General features: G+C 37.8%; 1 long non-coding RNA gene across 1 annotated transcript; it reads left to right on the top strand.

Moving 5' to 3' along the window:
- The first annotated feature begins 1518 nt into the window (after positions 1-1518).
- On the top strand, positions 1519-5607 carry LOC104071664. The gene is made up of 3 exons (XR_683583.1): positions 1519-1740; positions 3043-3115; positions 5499-5607. It is a non-coding gene; the product is annotated as an uncharacterized LOC104071664 (long non-coding RNA).
- The last annotated feature ends 459 nt before the right edge of the window (positions 5608-6066 follow it).

Genomic DNA, 6066 nt, shown 5'->3' with positions numbered 1-6066 from the left:
AAGGTCAAAAGGTTGAAGGTCAAGTTAAAGGTTAAAAGGTCAAAATACAGTTTAAAGGTCAAAACCTTGACTCCCAGTATCTGGGAGAATAGGGAATGGTAATCTACCTTCCCTATTCATTGAGGAATGGCTGTACAATTGCTCCAGACTGACTGCTGCAGTGGAATTCCTTACTTAACTCTTTTGAATCATGTTGTAATAAAGGGAAGAGTAGGGAGCACAGAGAGCCAAATTCAGTCACAGTGAAGAAAAGTAATGTATTAATGGTAATTGGAAGGATTAAAACCACTGACAGTCTCAGGCTCCTGAGCTGTTCCTCTGTTTTGTAATTATGCATCTTTTAGTGAAAGAGGTTGGTGCACTGCTCCTTAGCATCCAATTTTATCTTGTATAGTTCAGCTGAAGGGGTTGGGTTAAGTATTAGTTAAAGAAACTGTGCCAGAATGTACAGGCTCTGAAAGAAAGAACAGAAGAGGCAGTTGGAAATGTAAAAATGAAGAACAGGAAGAAGTGAACTAAGAAACTAGAAAAATAGGATTTTTGCTCCATAGTTTAGAAATAACCAAGATGGCGGTGTCTGATCTACTGTTGATTCATTGTCATAAACTATGTGAGAGAACAGAAGTTACCAGATGGTCTGAGTCAAAGACCATGCAGAAACATATTTTTCTTTTTAGGTAAGTTTGAAAAGCAGAAAAGGAATTCTGGGTGGTTTAAGGCTCATGATGAGTTTGCTGTAAAATGACAAGGATGGTATCTACAGAGAACTGCACCAGGACAGTGATTGATTTTGGGGGGCTTGAGAGGTGATGAAGCAAGTCTTTCACTGCCCACTGCATTTGCTGGAAGGTGCAGCAGGACAGAACACTGATTGAAAGTTTGGGTTGATAATTTATCTTATGTTAATGTTATCTTTGCATGTGCTTGGCAGTGGGTTGAGGAGGCATTTCTCTCAGAGAAAAGAATGGATTGCCTGTTCTTCCTTGTCTCTGCTTATCAATTACTGATAACTGTGCTTCAGTTACTGATAATAATACCTCTTTGTCTTATTAGGAAGCTCCCCTTGGTAAGGTCGATAACTTCATTGGAAAGAAAATGTCTCTTTACAGCATATTATTGAATTCCTGTTTTGGTTATGATGTTTTATAAGTAAGCAGGTGTTAAGAAACAGATTTTGTGTAGTATTGGAGAGTACCACGTTTGGCCCAGAAAGCACTGTGGTACTGTGTGTGGTGTATTTTAGCTCCCTCTAAAAAACTAAAGGTCCTCCATGTCAGATGCTTTCTGCTCTTCTTCAGTATTTTCCTACAGAACTGAGAAATTGTGAGGGAAATGCAGTATCAATGAGCCTTATTTCCCACTACTTCACCACTGGTTAGGATTTTGATATATTATCCTTTTTAACTACATTGCGGTAGCATAAACATTGATGAATTAATAGTTTGTAATTTAAAACTGGCATTATATTCTGTGACTTCCATTATATTGTACAGTGTTCCTCTTCTGACTACTTTGCAGAGGAATGCAAGCTTCAAAGAATAAAAATACAGAAGAGGCAGAACCATTCTACAGGCTTTCAGTGCCAAAGCAGAAGACCAGTTCTGAGATTATAAATGAAGCCAGAAATGTTCTACGAACAGTAAGAACTCGGAGACCGTTTACACCTACAGAGGATCAAAGGAAACTTTTTGGATCTGGATCCTTAGGAGCTCCTCAAAATAGACCCCCTTCAGTTTTTAGGTACTGTGGCTTTAAGATTTTTTAAATATCCTTTAGCAGCAAGAGATTTGATTCTGTAATTATGTTTCTGGTGATTTTTTTCCCTGTGTTAATCTGTATTCCTAATCACATCCTTTGCCTTTTTCTAATGATCCTTACTGTTGGTGTTAATCTATATGTCCAGAAGGTGCCTGTGGATTAGAGTTACCAGAGGCAGCCATTACACTAGTTTTGTGTGTGGATAATAGTATAGGAAAATGGTCTCTAACTCATCTTTTTCTTAAGACAATGTATGCTTTTAATTGGGATAGTCTTCAACTTTTCCCTAGAAACTGTGAAAGCTTGCTTATTTCCACATAAACTGTATGCTAGATCTTTTTTCAGAGCTTTCTCAGATCTTTTTAAATATAAAATTGTAGGTCTTGAAGTTTGAAATGCTCATTTTTAAACAAAATTTATACTTCTTCAAAATTATTTCTGCGTGGAGTTTTGTTACATAGCATAATTCACAGTGCTCAATAGATCCATCTCTTGTGACAGAAGAGAAAAAAAAATTATATATTGGGCTTTTTACATCCATCTTCCCAGTCATTTTTTAGCTCTCCTTATATGCCAATTCTGTAATGACTGTAGGGAGAAGATATGAGCTGTATTTGTAATGTTAGATGTCAGGCATGCCAGAAGGGATGCTGAAACATGTTTGAATAGCCATCCAAATAAGTCAGCGTCCATGCTGTTTTCATGGCAGCATGACTTCAGGCACTCAATGTATCTGATATTCCTTACTGCATAGTGTTGTGCCCTTAGAGAAGGCAGGAGCCTGAGAGCGACTTGGCTGTTTGTTGGTGGCCAGGTAATGAGGTCACTCTGGCTGACGTCCATGCTTGTTCTGTCTGCGCTTCTCCTCTGTATGGGATGGAGCGTGCTCATGCCTGCACAAACCTGGGTTTTCTGCCCTGCACTGTTCAGCAGCTTGTGTCAGTTAGCTTGGTCACTTAACCACAGTTGGGTTTGTGCATGAATTTAGGCTTATATTAGAGAACTGTTATAGACGTGAATGAAATAAACTGTATCACGGCAGGTGTGCAGATGATGTAATTATTCTCCCTTGATGCTGCTGAATTCCCAGATATCAAAGTTAAATAGCATTCATGGAAGAAGAGTGATGGTGTAAAAGTGCTCTGTCACTCTTCCTTTCTTCCTCCTTTTCCCCCATATTCATTGGCAAAGGGAAGAAGTATAAAATTTTAAAAAAAGCCACCAAACCAAGTACAAAATACTGGGTCTGCTTTATTCATATTATGTTTAATTTCTTTATGCTAGTCTTCATGCATCCAGTTTTGATTTGGCTGAATCAAGACCAGTGTCTGGTGTTCGTCTTAGCCCACTGGATCATGTGAGTACTCTGGAAATAACTCTGCAATACTGACATAAAAATATGTGTTATCAGTAGTGTTAGGAAAAGATATGGTTTAAATAGGTTGGGGAGAAATGGAAGCCTGTTGTAATATTAGTCTGAGACTTATAGTGTCAGTTTTGTCATTTTTTTTCCCCAAAATAAACCTGAAAACAACTTAAACTATTTAAATATTGCTATATTGCATTATAATTCTAAGTGACATTAACAAGAATCAGAAGACAGATACTTGAGTCAGCTTTCTTGTGTAAGATTACTAAAATAGAAAAAGGTCATGAGCATCAACATGAGCAAGCAATGTGCCCCTGCTGCTAAGAAGGTGACTAATGGTATCCTGGGCTGCATTAGGAGGAGTGTTGCCAGCAGATTGAGGGAAGTGATCCTTCCCCTCTACTCAGCACTGGTAAGGACATACCTGGAGTGCTAGGTCCCATTTTGGGCTCCCCAGTACAAGAGAGACATGGAGCAACTGGAGAGAGTCCAATGAGGGGCCACAAAGATGATGAAGGGACTGGAGCATCTCTCCTATGAGAAAAGGCTGAGAGAGCTGGGACTGTTCAGCCTGGAGAAGAGAAGGCTCAGGGGGCAATCTTACCAATGTATATGTATATCTGAAGGGAGGGTGCAAAGAGGACAGTTCCAGGCTCTTTTCAGTGACAGAACCAGAGGCAGTGGGGACAAACTGAAACAGAGGAGGTTCCCTCTGAACTTCAGGAAACGCTTTTTTGTGAGGATGACGAAGCCCTGGCACAGGTTCCCCAGAGAGGTTGCGGAGTTTCCATCCTTGGAGATCTTCAAAAGCTGCCTGGACATGGTCCTGGGCAACCATCTCTAGGTGGCCCTACTTGAGCAGAGGGATTGGGCAAGATGACCTCCAGAGGTCCCTGCCAACCTCAACCATTCTGTGGTTCTGTGATCAATAACTTGAAAGTAACTAGGTTGATTGTGCTTTCTATTTGACTTGCACATCTATAAAATGTAATGATTGTAGTTTATTTAAAACACAGATAGAGGTACTTGTAAGAACGCCTTTTTCCCCTTGGTGAAAATTTTGAATTGTTTTCAATTTATAAGTGTACTTTCTCTTTCAGGTTTTTTATATTTAATCTTTAAATATAAGATTAAGTCGTGATCATTTGTTTAGTACCTGAGAGAACAGAGCATGCTAAAACAGTTAAGTATGCTTGCTGTATATATTGTTTCTTCAAGACAGTAATCTAAATGTAGCATTCTTTAGGAAATTAGGGGGGGGAAAAATTCCAAGAAATGTTATACTTCAGTAATTTCAATAAGGTAAGGTGTTTATATTAATAAAATTAAAAAATTCTGACCATACTTATATTTAGATTAAATATATCTACAGTTGGATTTAAATACTGGTGTTAGATTTTCATTATCTTGTGTGTGAGTGAAAAAAACCCTAGAGAAAACTACTGTTAAGACCAATGCAAAACCTGCCTTTTCTGCTTTACCAATGGAGGTAAGTTACTACACTGTAAATGTAGAGCTTGTATTAGTCACGGTGGTTGTGGGGAGTGGGTCTCACCTCTTGGCTATCTTCAGCTAATACCGGGGAGAGCTCTGAAGGATCCGTCTGGAGACTTTCTACTGGATTCTTTGTTGTAAGGAAATTGGAGAGAACCTTGATCTTAGAGAGCAATGCGTTTATGTAGGGCACAAGTGTTTTGTACCAGAGGTTCAGAGGGTTGGTCACATCCTCTAAGATGCAAGATACTGACGTAAAAAAACTTAGAACTTGCATGTTTCTGGATCTGCATGATTTGTCTCAGTGTGATAGGAAGTGGTACATATGATATGAACACATTTGAAGTGTTTTGGAAGTACTACTTTAGTGCTCAAAAACAAATCATAAAGAATAGATGTGCCTCTAGAATTGTTAGCGCAAGTTTCGGCACAACATTTTTTTGACAAATAAGCATACTGCAGATGATGTTAATTTACTAATGATGTTAAAGGAGGGAAATAAATAATTCTGAGTTTCAGTTGCTCTACTTGGGCTAGGTTTTGTTCGTTTTCTGCACCCCTGAATGTTTGCTTTTAAATGGCTTTCTGTGGTGATAACGGTATAGATATCTGGCTTGTTCAGTGGAATGGTATCATTAGATTCTGGATATGAAAACGAACATTTCTTAATGAGCAAACCTATGTAACTTTTATCTGTTCTATTCGAACTTAATGCTTTGTATAAATCATTTGGTTTTCTATTTTTTTTTTTAATTTTTGCTTATATGAAAATGAAATTATCTGTGCTTTTATTAAAACGCCTTCTTTATCTTTGTCACAGAAACCAATACTAGTCACTTTTGCAAAAGATGAAGATTCTTCTGTTTCCCTTCCAAAGCCTCCTGCCGATCCTACAGAGGTTAGAAAAGTCAGCAGTGCTCGGGCACGCTTATTTAGAAGAACTTCTCAGGGAAATTTCCTTTCTGCTAAAACGGTTCCTCCTGATCAGAGTAAGGATGTTTTGATACATATTATTTCCTAGAAAAATAACTGGGTTTTATCTCATTAATTAAATGAATTATTTTATTATATTAAAGGACCTGCATGTCCTTTCAGAGTAAATTTTAAAAAATATTTAAATGGCTTTAAGGCAGTTTTAAAAATGTGATTTCCAAAAATGATACTGGCTTTGACTTCCGAATGTGAGTTGAAAGGTATTCAGGTGCTTTTTTTCCCTATAGATTTCTAGGTAATGGAATTTTTACTGAAAGTTTTCTTCAGTGGGTAAAATTAACATTAAATGTTTAAAGAGATAATGAGATGGCATCATGTAAGGAGATTCCCTGATGGATTATTGAGCATAAAAGGAGGAGTAAAAAGGAATGGTATGTCTTGACAGGCCTCCAATTACATCGTATTTGTTGTTAAGAGTTTCATTAGTGGAGACTTAATAAAGGTCGCTAAAT

This window comes from Fulmarus glacialis, unplaced genomic scaffold, assembly GCF_000690835.1.
Source record: "Fulmarus glacialis isolate BGI_N327 unplaced genomic scaffold, ASM69083v1 scaffold16759, whole genome shotgun sequence".
NCBI lineage: Eukaryota > Metazoa > Chordata > Aves > Procellariiformes > Procellariidae > Fulmarus > Fulmarus glacialis.
The sequence above is the reverse complement of the archived record's forward strand: the minus strand, read 5'-3'. Positions and strand labels throughout refer to the sequence as shown.